At 33.9% G+C, this 17,992-nt stretch overlaps 1 protein-coding gene across 2 annotated transcripts in view; it reads left to right on the plus strand.

Moving 5' to 3' along the window:
* The window catches only part of LOC149789860 (uncharacterized), a 46,435-nt gene that overhangs the window by 7,043 nt on the left and 21,400 nt on the right, over nt 1–17,992 (plus strand). The window contains exon 1 of one of the 2 annotated variants that reach the window (XM_089973373.1): nt 10,937–11,191. The exons of the other annotated variant lie outside the window; for it this stretch is intronic. The gene's annotated coding sequence lies outside the window, so the exon portion shown is untranslated. Of the gene's footprint in view, nt 1–10,936; nt 11,192–17,992 lie in introns of those variants that run through there. 2 annotated transcript variants of the gene reach the window in all.

Consider the following 17,992-nt stretch of genomic DNA (forward strand, 5'->3'; position numbering starts at 1 on the left):
TTCATAATTTCTGAATTCCGAAGATTTGTAACTCCAAAGTCAAGACAGTCATATTCCATTCCATCGCTTAAACCCTTTCTGTGTGGGACAGGTACAACTAAATTAATTTCATCATTAACCTGTGTATCTCTATCATCATACCACTTTAACATTTATATGGCAAAGTTTCTTTTTTGTTTTCGCCTCCCAGGAGTATTGATGATACAATTTGAATCATTTACTGGTACAGGCAAGAGAGCCAGAACTCTACCATCTGACGGAAAAATCCTTTCTTCTGTATTTTTATATCATATCTTAATTTAAGTTTTGACTGAGTAGAGTGCAGATTTGCTCTTGCAACCTTACAAGCCTTTGACAACTTGTACTTAAAATTGGAAACATAATCGAGAAGATTAATTTTAGTATATTCATCAGAAAGAAGTTTCTCTTTTAACAACTTCAGTGGTTAAAGCGCAGTATGTCCAAAAACTAGTTCGAAGGGACTGAATTTTAAAGATTCTAGAACTGATTCCCTAGCAGCAAACAATAACAATGAATGCCTTCATCCCAATCTATACGCGTATCAAAACAATATAATCGAATCATATTTTTCAAAGTCTGATGAAACCTTGCTAAAACCCATTGACTGTCAGGGTGATAGGCAGAAGAATTGAATTGTTGTATGCCTAATTCGTACCTAATTTGCTGGAACATTCCAGACATGATATGTTACCCTTTATCAAATTGGACAGATTTGGGAAGGCCAAATTTAGTTAAAAAAGACTTTGACAAAGCTTTTACTATTGTTTTAATTTTAATATTCCTGAAGGATTATTTTGCCTCTGAGAATCTTGTTGACGCACATATTATGGTGAACAAGTATTGGTTACCTGACTTTGTCTTAGATAAGGGACCGATACAATTTACCATTATTCTGCTAGCTTGTTCGTCAAATGCAGAAATATGTTGCAGAAGAGCCTTAGGTATCTTCTGATTGGGTTTTCCTACCATTGGACAAGTATGACAATATATACAGTATTTGCAAACATCACTTTTAATTTTTGGCCAATAAAAGTGATTCATGATCTTGTGATAAGCTTATTAATCCCTATATGACCAGCCGAAGGAGTTTCATGGGCCAGACTAAGAATTTCCTGTCTGTACGATTTGTGAACAGTTTCTCATAAGGATCGCATTTTTAACAAAATAACAAACAAGTACTTCCGTGGCTTCAGTTTCACTAAGGGCCCTTTGAAAAAAACAAGAGATCACAGGATCTTTTTTCTGTTCGACGACAAGTGATTGTCATTTGTCACTCTAATTAGAATAAAGAGAATTTTTTAAGAAAAAGAGGATCACTGTTATCAATACCTTCTGATTGATTCAAACAAGGAGTCAAACTGACCTCATCAAAATCCTGACCAATACAAGTGTCAGCTAAAGGAATACTTCTAAAGGGCTTTCTTTGCCATAATTCTAGTAACTACACAAGCTGGGTATAAATCAGGGATTTCTTTTTCAATATGATCGATTTTCTGATCCAAACAAGTGGATTAACCTCAACCTTATCTCAAGTTTGGTCACTGCCTAGTAATAAATAAATATCCTCAATGGGTAAAGACTACACTGTTCTGAATGTCATGGGTCCTGAAATTTACACAATGGGGAGGAATATTAACAAAGCCACACTCTACTTCCAGAACAACTACACTATCATTAGAAGAAGACTTCTCAGAAAAAGCTAAAGTACCTGGTAATAAAAGATTGAGAAGGCCCTGTGCCACTTAAACTTTTAATACGGATAGGTTTGCCCGAATCACATATGAGCGATATAGAATCCTTCGACATGAATGATTCATAAGTCTCCATACAAAATTCAGGCTGAGGTTTATTAAACCAAACCAATGTATTGCCTTCAATACATGACCTTGACCCTGCCATCTGAGAAATAAGAGCATTTGGAATAGTTCTATATGGATTATGTTGCTTATTTTTCAAGTGGTACCAATCAGAAATAACGTGTCCTTTCTTCTTGCAATAGATACACGTAGGAAGACATAATGATTTCTGATCAATCTTATCAGAAACTTTCTAAAATTTGTGCCAGATTGAGATTTGGAAGGGGTGGTATTAGGCTGAAATACCTTTTTACCAGAAGACTGCTGAGTGGAAGACGTACCAACAAAGAAATTTTATAAGCCAGTGAATATTCGTCCGCAGTACGAGCAGCATTATCAAAGGTTTCTACCTTATGCTGATCAAGATAAGTCGTAAAGTCACTATGGAAGCAATTCTTGAACTCTTCAAATAATATCAGTTGTCTGAGATTTTCGCAATCTTGATCAACTCTCTTGACTATGCACCACCTATCAAATAACTGCTCTTTTTCTCTTGTATATTCGACATGAGTTGGTCCAACTTATCTTTTATAGTTCCTGAACGTTTCCGATAAGCCTCAGGGACTAACTCATCAACTTTAAGATGCATTCCTTAACAACAGGATCATATCACTTAGCTGTACTGGCAGGGAAGCATATATGTCTCGGGCTTTGCAAAGAAATGCACTCTGCAATAATATAGTCCAATTCTCTTTTGGCCATTTCGAAATTTCACAATTGTTTCAAAATGTGGAAAATATTTATCTAATTCTTTTTCTCTAATGGGGTACTAACATAATATTCTTTGTAACATCAATCCTTGAATTAGTGTGTAAAGTGGGAATGTGCTTTTCACTTGGTGGCTTTAATTCATTTAATCTAAATTGATATTCCCTTTCTTTCGTTTCTCTTTGTCTCTGCATTTGCATTTGTTGTTTTTTGTGACTGCATTTGTTTTTCCTTTTTCTTTAACTGCATTTATCTCTCTTTCCTCTTTCTCTAATTGCATTTGCATTTGTGTCTCTCTTTTCTCTGTTTGCAAATGCAGTTTCCTCGCTCTTTCCTCTTTATCTAATTATATTTGTTTCTCTTAAAGTTCAAGCGTTCTTAAGAGATGGTCATTTAGTACGTACGCATGGAGGAGGAGGAGGATAAACCCAAATGCATACGCTTGCGTAAGGGGGGGGGGTCAACTGATAATGTACGTAAGCATAGGAAACGGGAGGTGGGGGAGGGGTTGAATTTTAGTGGACCCTAGACAAACTTTTAGAAGTTACGCAGCTTATTTCTTTGATGCAGCTAGACATTCAACGTCGGTGGACTTTCCGTTTTATTAAACATATTAATATTATTAATCCTTGATCGTTTCTGCGTGGATTAAATATAGGCCATTCTATAGAATTGGGGTGGGGTGCGTCAAGAGTACGTACGCAGGTGGTGTGTGTGTGAAAAAGTAGGTATGTGTACAGGCAGGGGGAGAGGTCAAACTTTGCCAGATTTTTGCCTACGTACTAAATGGATGACCCCTAACTGAATTTCATTCTTATGTTTTAATTTCAATTCCATAATTGGTAAATTAGAGTCAGATGGAGACTGACTAATCAAATCATAAGTACTTTTATCCAACACATTCTTTTCCACCAAATATTGTTTCAAAATAAGTTTTATATTTTGCTTCGTTTAAAATACCTTTGTCTCAGAAACATCATATTTTCTGGCGAGCTGAAGCAATTCATCTTTTTTCAAGGAGTCCAGGCTTGTTGGTTTCACTAAAACATTCTAAATTGTGAAATAATACATGGGATTAAGAAAATTCTAGAGCAAGATGAATCAAAATTTTTAAAAAAAACAACAACAACGTTTTCTGAAATATTTCAGACAAATCCGTATCCCTGACGAACCACCAATTTTCTTTTACAACTCGTTGTTTTTAAATAAGTAGCAGAACAGAGTGAAAACAACAAGCTTTGTAAAATTAAACAAATACTTTATTTCTCTAGAATACAATGTGAAAATGCGAATAAAGAACTTACTGTATCGCAAATTAAATCCCAGAATAAATCCAAAAATCTGGAAGCGAGGATGTGTCTGTGGCAGCTTATCGAATGTTGGTGTGACAACAGTCTTTTGTTACTGGATGTAATATAATTCCAGGTTTGAAATCACTTTAAATTCCGGTGAATGTCTCTATCCAAGAATCGTATTAGATTAGTTTGTATTTCCAGAGAAAATAATCTTTCGAATTCAATAATTTGAAGAAAATAATTTTCCCGCCAAAAATTGAACTACCGGACACAACATATAATACAACTTTAAAGTGCTAAAACATTACCAAATGGAAAATAACCTTCTTGAATGATAATAATGTTTACAAAATAAAAACAACGCCTGGATTATGTCAAATACGCTAAGGAAATTCCAAAACCTAGACCCAATCCCAGACCCAAATAAACATATTTATTTCTCTAATAATTCTGATTTTAAACCCATATACATAGAGCATAATTTAACTATGTATTAGTTGTTTACACAGAATTAAAAAATAGTCAATTCGGGTTGGGCAGAAATCAATTCAATTATGGACAAGGACAAGTCCAGCAAAACAATGTTACATTAAAATAGCATGTGATGAAATAACAATAAATTACGAAAAAACTAACAAATAAAGCAAATTATATATATATATATATATATATATATATATATATATATATATATATATATATATATATATATATATATATATATATATATAAACATGTTACTATCTTGTTATCATTCCTCTTGTCGATTTACTGGTCATATTGACATAGTTTTAAAAAAAATAAATGACTTCTTGTCATGTCTAGCAGGTCGAAATGAAAATGATGCCCCGTGAACTTTTTAATCTAACATCCAAAAAAGCCATCTTGCAACTTTCGTCATCACCACTCCCCCTGAATGGGTGATCATATTGTCATGTGTGATAAAGCACGGCAGCCATATTGTAAATCATGTTATCACTATCGAAATGGGGTTTTCAAAAGGTTGTGAAAGAAAATACCTGCAATCACTATTGCCGTCACAGTCGCTGTCGTGAAGTTTTTTTTTTTAATTATCGCTGTCGTAGTCATATAGCAATAATATGATCACCTGTTGATACAGTTATACTTTCTTTATATGACCAAGATGTTTAGTTGAAAAAATGCTGATCGAACATCAAATATGGACGTCATGGAAGCAATCTTAACAGTCTTGCTACCGCTATCTCTTCTGAACTGATGGTCAAATCGACAGAGACTAATCACTTAAAGGCTTCTTCCGATGTCAAGTTTATTCTAAATAATAATGGGTCTGATCTGACTTAGAAAATGGTACCACTGCCTTGATCTTTAAACCTTTGTTGTTATTTCTTACACTGTACAGATGGCTTAGTCCATATGCGGTTTTACTTGAGAGACTTGTTATGATGTCTTGTTGATCCTAAATGAAAATGATGCTAATCAGTCCTGCCTTTTTATGACTAATTATTTTGTGACTAATTTATTTTTTGTCATTGTTCTTTTGAAAACAAATGTTATTAATTGTCTACTAAGTTAAAATGCGTTTCGAAACCACTGTCTTCGCCTTCGAGCCTCAAATATTATCTCGAGTTCAAGAAATGTTCGAACGTACTGAACACGATAAGTAAAGACACATTAGTAATGCAATGAGACGAAGAGACAAACCAAACGTTATGGAATGATTTATTACGCGATGTCTTATCTCTATACTTTTGTGAGATATATTAAACTCGCTAAATCAGCAAATACTTAGACAATTATTTATAACATGGAGAAACTTTGTTAAGGCAACATTTGAAAGAATAATGAAACAAAGTATTTATACTTTGTAAGTGTTAGCCGATTAGGTCATTAACTAGATCATCTACTTTATCGTATAGTTTCGAGTCCTTCATTCATCATAAAACATTGTCAACATTTGCAATTTGGAAATACGCTCACTGGTAAAGGATAGATTACACACTGTTTCCGGAAATTTGCTTGTTGTACCGCCTGCAATGCAAAAGAAAAGAGCACAGTGAGCTTTCTTCCATCTGTACCATTCACTTTAGCGACCTGTGATTCGCTATTAATCCATGAATTCTGCCACTCTCATGGGAGAAAGCAGGAAAGAGTTAATAGCAATTTTGTTGCGTGAATTAACTGTTAACCGTATATAGAATTTGTTTAAAATCACAATTGGATGCAAATCCAATTATATTAATAAATATGATCATATATTAATCACAGGAAATTATGTCTGATGTACATGAATATTCATATGATTTCTGATGATAAAACTAAAGGCACTCTTCTGTAATTGAAATAAATCAACACTTCACCAAATTACGTGCAATAGTGATATCATCTGTAATGAGACCATTGGCATACGATTTCAGTGAAATTTCATACTTTGAAAGCTTTTACAGATAATAGCGATCGATAGGTAGCAAAAGTCTTTGTGGCCCAATTATAATATTAAGCCATGTCATGATGTGTTTTGAAATGTGGCTGCTTATTACATTCCTATTAAACTCCAACCTGTAGAAGTAACATAGCAACAGAGGCATGACACTTCCACTCATTCCCCCGCCCATACTATTGCTCGCTTACAAGTATTTCGTTTTCATTGTGACCTGGATAATTCTTGGAACTTACTGTAAATATAAGACATAATATACAGTTTAAACATTGGATCATTGCATTTAAGCGGTATCCTACTTTGATAGTATTTAACTTAATTTATCCTCTGCTTCATTCGACTTAAGTTTTCCTAATAGCAGTTAAAATGTCTTTCTCTTCTGTTAAGCAAACAATACAAGGTATATTAATATAATTGAGTAAATTGACTAGCAAGTATGGGTGACATGCCAATCGTTGTATTGTACCTCCCGCCTCCATCCTCCTCACACTACTACTACTACTACCACCACTGATTCATTGGCTGCTTCTTCTTCTTCTTCTTCTTCTAATTATTATTATTATTATTATTATTATTATTATTAGTAGTAGTAGTAGTAGTAGTAGTAGTAGTATCTGGATAACTAATTACTGTTTCTTGTTTTGTTCATTATAGTTGTCATGCTTAGATAAATTATTAATTTAAATGAAGATGTCACCAAAAGCAATTCAGAAAAAGGACTGTTTGTCCTTTACGTAATGAAATTCTGAATATGCTTATGGCTAAATTATGTAACTCTGACCAGTATTTGTAAGACACTCTCGCGCAAACACTGCGAATTTCCATTGATCTTACTTATCTAGTCAGGTTTCTCAACAAAAAAATTCTGCTCTCCACTATCTAGAATGGGCCAAACACCACGAAATCTAAAATGATTGCTTTAAATAACCTTTATATCAAGGAAAATCTGACCATTCTCGCATTTAGAATATCAATTACTCTGTGTGTGTGTGTGTGTGTGTGTGTGTGTGTGTGTGTGTGTGTTGCAATGTTACGCTTGTTGCGAATCGGTCAAAACACAATACTAACTCATTGGTGTTAACGCTAAAGTAAATGCGACGGAACACGCAATTCCGAAATTGATTTATAAAATAGTAAAATGCATCTGATACGAAATTGCAACATCATCTATATTACAAGAAAAGCACTGGCCAAAGGACTTACCATTTAGATTACACTTTTCAAAGTTTGACGGATTCTTAAACCTTATAACACTTTAAAACCTATGAAACTTGAAACGTTGAAAGCTATTTAGGAATACTGCGTTCATTTCCAGTTTTGATTCGAAATTCTGTGAGTAATACACATTGTACTTTGAAAAAGTTAAAATTATAAGACTTGTTCGAACACTCATTATTCTATTATGGACTATAAATAAATGAAAGACTTTGCATAACTTATCTTTAGATGTAGTATGACTCAAAGAACACTGAATAGTTCTAATTCTAATGAGTTAAATCATTCTCAAATAAACTGAAATTTCAATAGCATGTTATGTAAATCCTTTTTATAAGAACGATATAAATATTATTTGTAATTCTTAGGATTATCACGTTTCATCAAACATAAAGCAAAGGTAGCCGTGCATGTTTAGCTAAACGTATTATTAAGATTTGATGAAACATTATAGGGTTTCTATGTAAAATTTTCATAACATTTAAGATGTTACCTTACCAAGCAAAATGGAGAGAGGACATCACAGTTGGCGATGCACACTACCGACATTGAAGTTGTCATGTAATTTCTTCTCTTCTTCTTTTTTTTTAACCCCTTCAGTAACTTTGTAATACACCCAGTATTTACTACAATATGTAAAATACTGCTTCTGGCTCATTGTATTCGATTATACCAAAGAAATACACTTTTTTCTTAATTTCATTCTTGTCACATGTCCGGCAAAACTTTGCACATGCCACTCGAGTCTGTTAACACAGATAATAATACATAAGTAAGATTTCGACGCACTAGGTTTCCTTCTACTATTAATGCTACTATTACTAGTATTATAACTTTATAGTTGTTTGAAGTAAAGTTCTTCGCCTGTGTTTCAAAAAGTTCAATATCCATATTTGAATGTGCGAGATGTGGAAATGCACATGTATACAGCAAATAATACATGTTAAGAAAAGTATTGCTTTTAAGCAATGTTGTTAAGTATTCTGTTCAAACTGACCTATCGCCACTTGTCAATCCGCTTAATAAGTTAACAAGTCAGCAATCATAATAAGACACACTTCCAGGCATCGTTTGCTATCGCCATTTTTCTTCGTCAAGCCGATTAAAAATTTTGAAATGGTTAGCAATTTTTTCAGTTGTTTATGGTGAAAATATACGAATGGGGGCTTTGTAATTCTGATCGTCGATATATAGTTGTAGGTGTTAAATGTATTCCTTTCCCGAAACCTAGACGAATCTTGGATGGATAAAGTTTTGTGTCGACCGCAAGATCATTTGAAGGTGGAGACAATCGACGTCAGTTACCACTTGATTATTTGCACCAAAGAACGTACAAAAGCGTGTTCCATCGATAATTTGAAGAGGAAAATAAGAACAAAATATAAGCAGAATTACATATATGAATATTGGCTACTATACTATAATATATGCAGCTTTGGTAATTTTACATTTTTAAGAACAATAATTATCATTTGTAATAAACCTACACTGCAGCTGAAACATATTTGCTTGCCAAATACTGACTGCTTATCAGAGGTTACAGGTTGTAATGTCACGTGATTCGGTGGGCGAAACGATCTATTATCTCGCATAATGTCACTTGCTTTCTGTGAGATGTCCTGCAGGTGCAGGTCATGATGGAGAGGTCGTAGGTTTCAGGGATAATAGATCCCGATTTAACTAACTGTTCCAAATTTGCTTAATCTTTCTTAATTATTTGTTGCAATATATACATGTTCACTGATTATTCAACATGCATCAAGGATGACAAAATAAATCATAAGTTGACACATATCGAGGTAGTAAGTTGGTCATAATAATTTATGTGTATCTAAAAAGAGTATTGTTTTGTCTGTGATGAAAATTCGATGACTTCCTTGAATTAAAGGAGTGCGTCAGCGCCACTGTTCAAGAACGAAAGGAATCACGGATATAAACATTTAGAACTGAACACTTAATTTTAATTCATTAAACTGACGCTACCTACCTATCAAATGTAACATCAGCAACACAATGGAAAATCTCCATTTTAGGATAAGTCTGGGGAAATTTAGTGAAACTGTGACATGAGGTCGGTATTCACTAATCGTACAAAAATATACACAGAGGGAGTAGTTTTGCACACAAATTCTACACCAATATATACAAAGGGAGTAGTTTGCACAGATATCTTACACCGGTATACACAGAGGGAGAAGTTTTATACACTAATCGTACACAAATATATACAAAGTGAGTAGTTTTGCACACTAATCGTACACAAATATACACAGAAATAGTAGTTTTGCACACCGGTCGTACACTAATATATACAAAGGGTGGATTATTTCACACAAAACCAAAGCAGTAAGTGTAAATCCGATATCTGAGCAAGGTTAACGTCATAAAATTGTACACATCAAAACCACCGAGACACGGCCTGATCTTGTTAAACTGAATATTTATCTTATTATCATGACTTTACTAATGTAATCTGTCATAAAATTGTACACATCAGGCCACCTGGACACGGCCTAATCGTGTTAAAGTGAACTTTTATCTCATTATCATGACTTTACTAATGTAATCTGTCATAAAATTGTACACATCAGGCCACCTGGACACGGCATAATCTTGTTAAAGTGAACTTTTATCTTATTATCATGACTTTACTAATGTAATCTGTCATAAAATTGTACACATCAGGCCACCCACCTGGACACGGCCTAATCGTGTTAAAGTGAACTTTTATCTCATTATCATGACTTTACTAATGTAATCTGTCATACAATTGTACACATCAGGCCACCTGGACACGGCATAATCTTGTTAAAGTGAACTTTTATCTTATTATCATGACTTTACTAATGTAATCTGTCATAAAATTGTACACATTAGGCCACCTGGACACGGCCTAATCTTGTTAAAGTGAACTTTTATCTCATTATCATGACTTTACTGATGTAATCTGTGTATTAAGGATGCTTTATACTGGTAAGACATTGGGTGATACAGAAGACTAACATGAAAATTCTGCCTTTAGTGGATGATGCCATAAAGCTTGTCGATCGTTTCTGTTCTTGCTGGTCGATTTTCTCCTTAGTAAATTATTTATTTTCCATGTTAAAGCCGATCATTACAAAATCATGTCACCATGACTAAGATGTAGACAAATACAACTTGGGATGCTTTATTTATTCACTAAATGGGAAATATTAAATACGCTCGTTGGCGTTCGATAATCGCATTAAATGGCCATTGAACATGTAAATGAATATCAGTTCGCATTAGCAATAGTGCAAAGCTTGTCAGTTCTTCCTAAAATCAATCCGTATGAAAGTGTAGTATAACCCATTCTTAACATCCCCATTTGACAGAGCACTGTGACGTCATACATCGGGCCTGGCATTTAAGTGCAGCCTGCCTGTTTTTCCATTAGGTGCGGGATTGTCCTGACTCCCACATTCAGCTAGTGATGCTATATCAGCTGGCATGCACGCAGTAAAAGCCACCTGCGGATCATTCTCTTAATTGTTAAACGTAACTTTTCGAAAATACCAAGGGCCAAATTAATTGGAGCAAATTACATCTTCGGGAACTGTATCAACAAAATTATTATTTTCATTTGATCGTTATTAAGTTGACAAATTTAAAAAGTCGGCTTTACATATCGCTTGGTGTATTCAAGAGCATTTCGGGTAAGTTAACGTTTACATTTACATACTTACCTACAACTTCCCATCTGTACTAATACCCACTTCTTTTTTTCTGACTAATGTATCGGTCTTCATAAAGTCTTCACTTAATTACTTGATTTACTTCCAAACAAATTATATTGCTCATGTGTATGCTTTGGATGTCATTTGTTTTTACAGTCTCACCTTCCTTATAAACTATTGCTTCGTGTTTCATCTAGTGGATATAATCTCGTATCTTTTAAAGAAATTGTCTTATCCTTTTTCATACATTACTGTTAAAAGCAACAAACTGTGTTAAACTAAAACAATCTTAAATAGAATAAATGAGCAAAGATAGAAATCCGAAGACATTTTTAGGATGAGTCGACACGAACTATCTTTAAATAATATAAATATCACTTCCACGCCTCAAAGTCACAAGTACAATTAGAAGTTATTGCGTAGATAGGGATACAGAGAAAATTATATACCTTACATTATTTTAGTCTCAAAGTAGTGTTACATTAACTTTGTATTCAAAACAAGTTCTCTACAAAAATAGGCATTAACTTCATTATCGAAAGAAAATAATTAAATAGCTACATGATATTGCTAGGACCAGGGATGTAAAAATAGCCTGTCCATACGGTTTCTATATTCTAATCGGCAGACATTTACGAGTTGTTGAATTTTTTTATATACTAATTTCATCCTGACACTCTGTTACTACTACTACTACTACTACATTACATAGTGCGAAAGTAAAATATGAACTCTCAAATAAATCATGTAAATGTAGTTAACGAGGCCACACGTTAGTATATATCGCGTGTCGAGCCCTGTCAAACAAATTGCTATCTTTAAACCTAAACCTCTTTTTAAACCCAATAAGCTGCTTATTGACATGGTCATGTTTACCCTTTGTGAACATGTTTTGTGACCACATTGGTGTCTTTATAACCCAGATTTCATGCCAGAAGCCATTATTACAAAGCAATCGTTGTATAAATACTTTGACTATTTTGGCACAATAGCAAGATAAATTGACTGTATCCAACAAAACTGATTATTCTCTTATAGCCTATGATTTAGACCTGTAATCAGCTCAGAACCACAAGAACAGGGCAATGTCTATATTACAATATAGTTTTCGCCTTCGATATGTATAAAGTGCAATAGCAGTCTATTTAAACCAGCTGTTTTCAAAGCTTTTCTTTAAACTCACTGATGTTGTCTCGGTATTGGCTCACTGATCGTGTTATTGTCTCAGTATTCGCTCATGTCATTGTCTCAGTACTGGCGTACTGGCCGTGTTATTGTCTCAATATTGGTTCATTGGCCATGCTATTGTCTCGGTATTGGCTCACTGATCGTGTTATTGTCTCAGTATTCGCTCATGTTATTGTCTCAGTACTGGCTCATTGGCCATGCTATTGTCTCGGTATTGACTCATTGACCGTATTATTGTCTCGGTATTGGCTCATTGGCTGTGTTATTGTCTCGGTATTGGCTCATTGATCGTGTTATTGTCTCAGTATTCGCTCATGTTATTGTCTCAGTACTGGCGCATTGGCCGTGTTATTGTCTCAATATTGGCTCATTGGCCATGCTATTGTCTCGGTATTGGCTCATTGACCGTATTATTGTCTCGGTATTGGCTCATTGGCTGTATTGTTGTCTCGGTATTGGCTCATTGACCGTGGTATTGTCTCGGGATTTGGCTCATTAATCGTGTTATTGTCTCGATATTGGCTCATTGGCCGTGTTATTTTCTCAATATTGAATCATTGCGTTATTTTCTTTCAATTCAGATAATGTACACAGATTTATTAATACATTCACTATTAAACTGTCATCTAATAAGTGCTATAAATCGCACTCATTTCACCTTTTGAAACCATCTCAATTCTTAAAGTTGGAAATGTTTATATTCTCTTTGCATACATAAGTTTTAAATATGGATTAATTTACTGAAAAAGAAATCAGTAGAAAAATGCATGCATGTTTATACATAGCTGGCAGCGTGTCAGCCTACAATTCAGACAACAATCTTCTGTCTCGGTATTATGTTACAATGAGTAAATTGATTGGGATTAACAACGATCGGACCCTGAGTACCTATTTAAATAAGTTATTCTATCGGTGTCATTTTTCTGAGATAGTTTTCAACTGTTATATTCTGCTCGATGAAATCCTTGTTGTTTGAAATGACAGGGAAAAAGTTATTCGTTGCTCTTCATCATTCTTTGTTATTTAGAAAATTATCTATTTGAATCTTTTTTGTTCTTAATTTTTAAAATAAATGCCTTTTCTAGGTAAATCACTATATATGTGTCTTAATGAAAATTTTACCTTCTTTAAAATGAAAAACTCACAATTCACTTTTTCCTCTTTCAAAGTTTAATTATATTTCTATTTTCAAATAATATTTTCACTCCTTAACCTCTTATGTTATTTATTTATATATTTATTTACAACAAATTTATGCAACGTTTACAATGCACCATATACAATTCCAGTGTCAAACAACACATTGTCTATGAGAATGAAAAAGCCTACAGACCGTGGTAATAGTTAGGATGTGGTAGGGAATCGAAAGCAAACGCTAAATCAGTTTTATCGCATAAATCTAGACATGACTTTAGCGAACGTTTTGAGATACAGTGGACAATAATAAATGTACGAAGTGGAAGAACAAAATATATAATTATATGCCCACTTTAAACTTTGATCCATGTTTAACACAACTGTTAATAATAATAATAATAATAATAATCCAGAATTTAAACAATAAAATTTACAAAATGTTTGTATATAATAAAGTTTATTATTTTAAGTTTAATTGTTTCATTACATATTATCTTTGTACATTTTATATAACTTCGGAGAAGATAGCCTTGGGGATGATTATGTAGTGTGCAAATTTCACTGCTATGCTTAAACCACCAACTTTCCGTTAGACAAAGCTTAATTTGTACTTCGCCCACAGTTATCCATGTGCTGTGCTAATATGACCTGGCGGTTAATATGTAATGATTTGGTGTTAAATAAGGCTTGATTTTTACTTCTCGTATATTTATATCCTTGGGCTCAGCTTCGTGAAACTGGCGGTTAAACCTGTGAGGATTTTGAGAACACAATGATGCTCTCGACCGTTCACATCAAGATTTCCAAACATTAACATCATTTTCTTTCCTACACATTTATTTTTTGTTCATAATATCTTATTTGGTAGAATCTGAATTTATCATATTCTCTCTCTCTCTCTCTCTCTCTCTCTCTCTCTCTCTCTCTCACGCACACACACACACACACACACACACACACACACACACACACAGAGTCATTTTATAAGTAAATTGGTTTCTTAAAGTTAGAAGGTATCGTTGCTTGATTTGAATGCTAGTCGTAATTAATACAATAAACGGCCCTTAACATATAACACAAAATGTCAAGGAATAATTATAAAATTTCAGCAAATAATATAGAGATATCTATGTATCATGTTGTAATACAATCTCACGTTAGACTATTTGTCATGGTGCAATACAATCTCACACTGGACTATCTATCATATTGTAATACTATTTCACATTGGACTATATATCATGTTGCAATACAATCTCACTTTAGACTATCTATCATGTTGCAATACAACCTCACATTAGACTATCATGTTGCAGTACAAACTTACATTGGACTATTATGTTGCAATACAATCTCACATTGGACTATATATCATGTTGCAATAAAATCTCACATTAGACACTATCTATCATGTTGCAATACAATGTCAGATTGGACTATCTTTCATGTTGCAATATAATCTCACAGTAGACACTATGTATCATGTTGCAATATAATCTCACATTAGACACTATCTATCATGTTGCAATACAACCTCACATTAGACTATCATGTTGCAGTACAAACTCACACTGGACTATCTATCATATTGCAGTACAATCTCACATTGGACTATATATCATGTTGCAATAAAATCTCACATTAGACACTATCTATCATGTTGCAATACAATCTCAGATTGGACTATGTATCATGTTGAAATATAATCTCTCAGTAGACACTATCTATCATTTTGCAATACAATCTCAGATTGGACTATCTATCACGTTGCAATACAGTTTCACATTAGACTATCATGTTGCAGTACAAACTCACGCTGACTATCAATCATGTTGCAATACAATCTCAGATTGGACTATATATCATGTTGCAATATAATCTCACAGTAGACACTATCATGTTGCAATATAATCTCACAGTAGACACTATCATGTTGCAATATAATCTCACGGTATACACTATCTATCATTTTGCAATACAATCTCAGATTGGACTATATATAAAGTTGAAATATAATCGCACATTAGACACTATCTATCATGTTGCAATATAATCGCACACGAAAGAAGTGATGGAGCTGAATACATGCTGTCAGACTTGTATGGTTCAGAGTACCTTAAATCTATTAGTAAAAGTTCTTAATGAAAATCTTCACTACATCAATACTCAAGATGTACGGACAGATGTCAATGCAACAGACCAATATTGTATAGTGTAGAATGCTGAGGAGAGATTATACTATTTTATATCGCTTCTCTATATGGAAATGTTCGACAAGTGTATTGCAAGCCGAGACACTATCAATGTCTATATGATGGAACAATAATTAAATTATACCCGTCTTGTTTTCGTGAAAGATTTATTTCTGTCACAAAAGCTAAGAAAAGCATAGTGGACATATACTTCCGTTAAGAAAAAATAAGGAAATATTTCGCTCATGCATGTTCGTATTTTAAGAAAACGATTTTCTTTTCAATTGATATTTTTAAGGCACAAATCTTCGAACCGAATGCGGCTGGGATTAAGAGCTGTATTTACTATATATCGATTAAAAGAACTTCCTAAATTTAAAATAAGTTGATATCGTGTCATTTTATCAATGTATCATCTACTTATAATGTTTGAAACTCTGCATCTTTTTCAGATTATTTTTGTTAACATTTTATTTGCACAGATCATACAACAAACATTATTGCGGTGCAGGAAGATTTAAATGAGTGAGTTTATCTATTAGGATTTTGCTCAGTCATTTTGATTACTTTTGCATTCAAATGTAATCTCTGTCATTGGAAAGCTTTCCGTCTTGTCCAGTAACAGACGATGCACCAAATTATGATAGTCACTTAATTCTGGTTGCAATCATACGTACTTCTCCCCGATTACTCCTCCGTAATCAGCCATGATATATTCGGAGTTCAAATCATGTTATTTATATCTAATCCTGATATTTTGCTTTAAAAAATTTACGATTGTACTTGAGTCTAAAAGGTATTGGTGACTCTGAGTATCAAATAGAATCAAGTCATACAAGTTCATACCTTGACAATTTGAACGATTCGTTTATAAATATGTTTTCAATAATCTGTTGTTGTTGTTGTTGTTGTGGGGTTTAACGCCATTTTTCAGCACGATAGGCTATACATGGCGACCAGTATTAATGGTGGAGGAAGAACCCGGAAAACCCCGGAAAGAACCACCGACCCACGAGAAGCTACTGGCAAGCTTTCTCACATGCCCACATTGGCTGAATCTTAGACTCGAACCGCCGCAGACAGAGGTGAGATGGCAGTGATCCGTAACGAAGAGCGCTTTAGACCACTCGGCCACTCGGGGCCCCTTCAGTAATCTAATACTTGCAATATTTTTGCTCTCTGTTTGGAATTTGTTTAGGGATCTTTGAATAGCACCTCTTCTCGCTTACATAAATGTACTGTCTTGGCATATTGGCATATTTTAAAATTTGTTCAGCCTCATGGAGAGAGAGAGAGAGAGAGAGAGAGAGAGAGATAGAGAGAGAGAAAAGAAGAAGAAGAAGAAGAAGAAGAAATGTAATAACAGATATATTTCCTAAAAATGATTAAGCATGTTGTTCCGGGGTCATATTGCCATAGTAGTGATACCGCTTTTGTTGTCATTGTAGCAATCTCAGGTTTAAGCACTAATACATTTCAATTTCTCATACTTTTTCTTATAATCATGGATTACAGTAACACAGTGGTTCAAAAACTGTTTTTGCTGCTACGCTAAAAATATTTTTTCTGGACCTTATGACCACAATTCCACATTTTAAAAAGATTTACCACCCTCAAAAAAAGAAACCTGACGACCCTCCAAAATTTCCTCGCCACCTGGCGGTTGGGAACCACTGTAGTAATATGACTTCCGTTACTTTGTTTTTACAGAGAGGGCATACGGCATCATAAACCAAAATTGGATCTAACCAAACAATTTTGTTGGATTTTGAAAATAAGATTCATGTGAATGGCAGTAAGAAGATGCATTCATATTCCTTTTGGGGATTTTTGTTGTTGTCTATTTTGGAGAAGTTAATGGTCCGAAACGCATACAAAATTCTATCTTCGACTCATTTTGATAAAAATTACTTGATCAAGAAATTTTAGTGCCCTGTCAGTCACTATTCTAGGTTGTAACTTGTTGAAGTAAGAGTATTGATTTAGTATTTATAGCTTTGCCGTTCCAGGGCTACTTAATGCTTTAAATCGGACAACCGGGTTTATAAACGTTTTTAATGTATGTCTGTCAGTGATTTTTTTTCTGTTATAGATAACCATTTTATGATAGATTTTTGAGGATAACCATGTAAAAAAACGAAATGTAAAAATTCAATAGTAATTTGCTATCTAATTATCTTGCATTATGTTCAATGTTATGCACGAGAAACTCCATTTGTTTGTCACCCCTACCCCTACCATAAAAAGCAAACAGAAAACATAC

This window comes from Sinohyriopsis cumingii, chromosome 10 (assembly GCF_028554795.1).
Source record: "Sinohyriopsis cumingii isolate HCF-2022 chromosome 10, ASM2855479v2, whole genome shotgun sequence".
Classification (NCBI taxonomy): Eukaryota; Metazoa; Mollusca; class Bivalvia; order Unionida; family Unionidae; genus Sinohyriopsis; species Sinohyriopsis cumingii.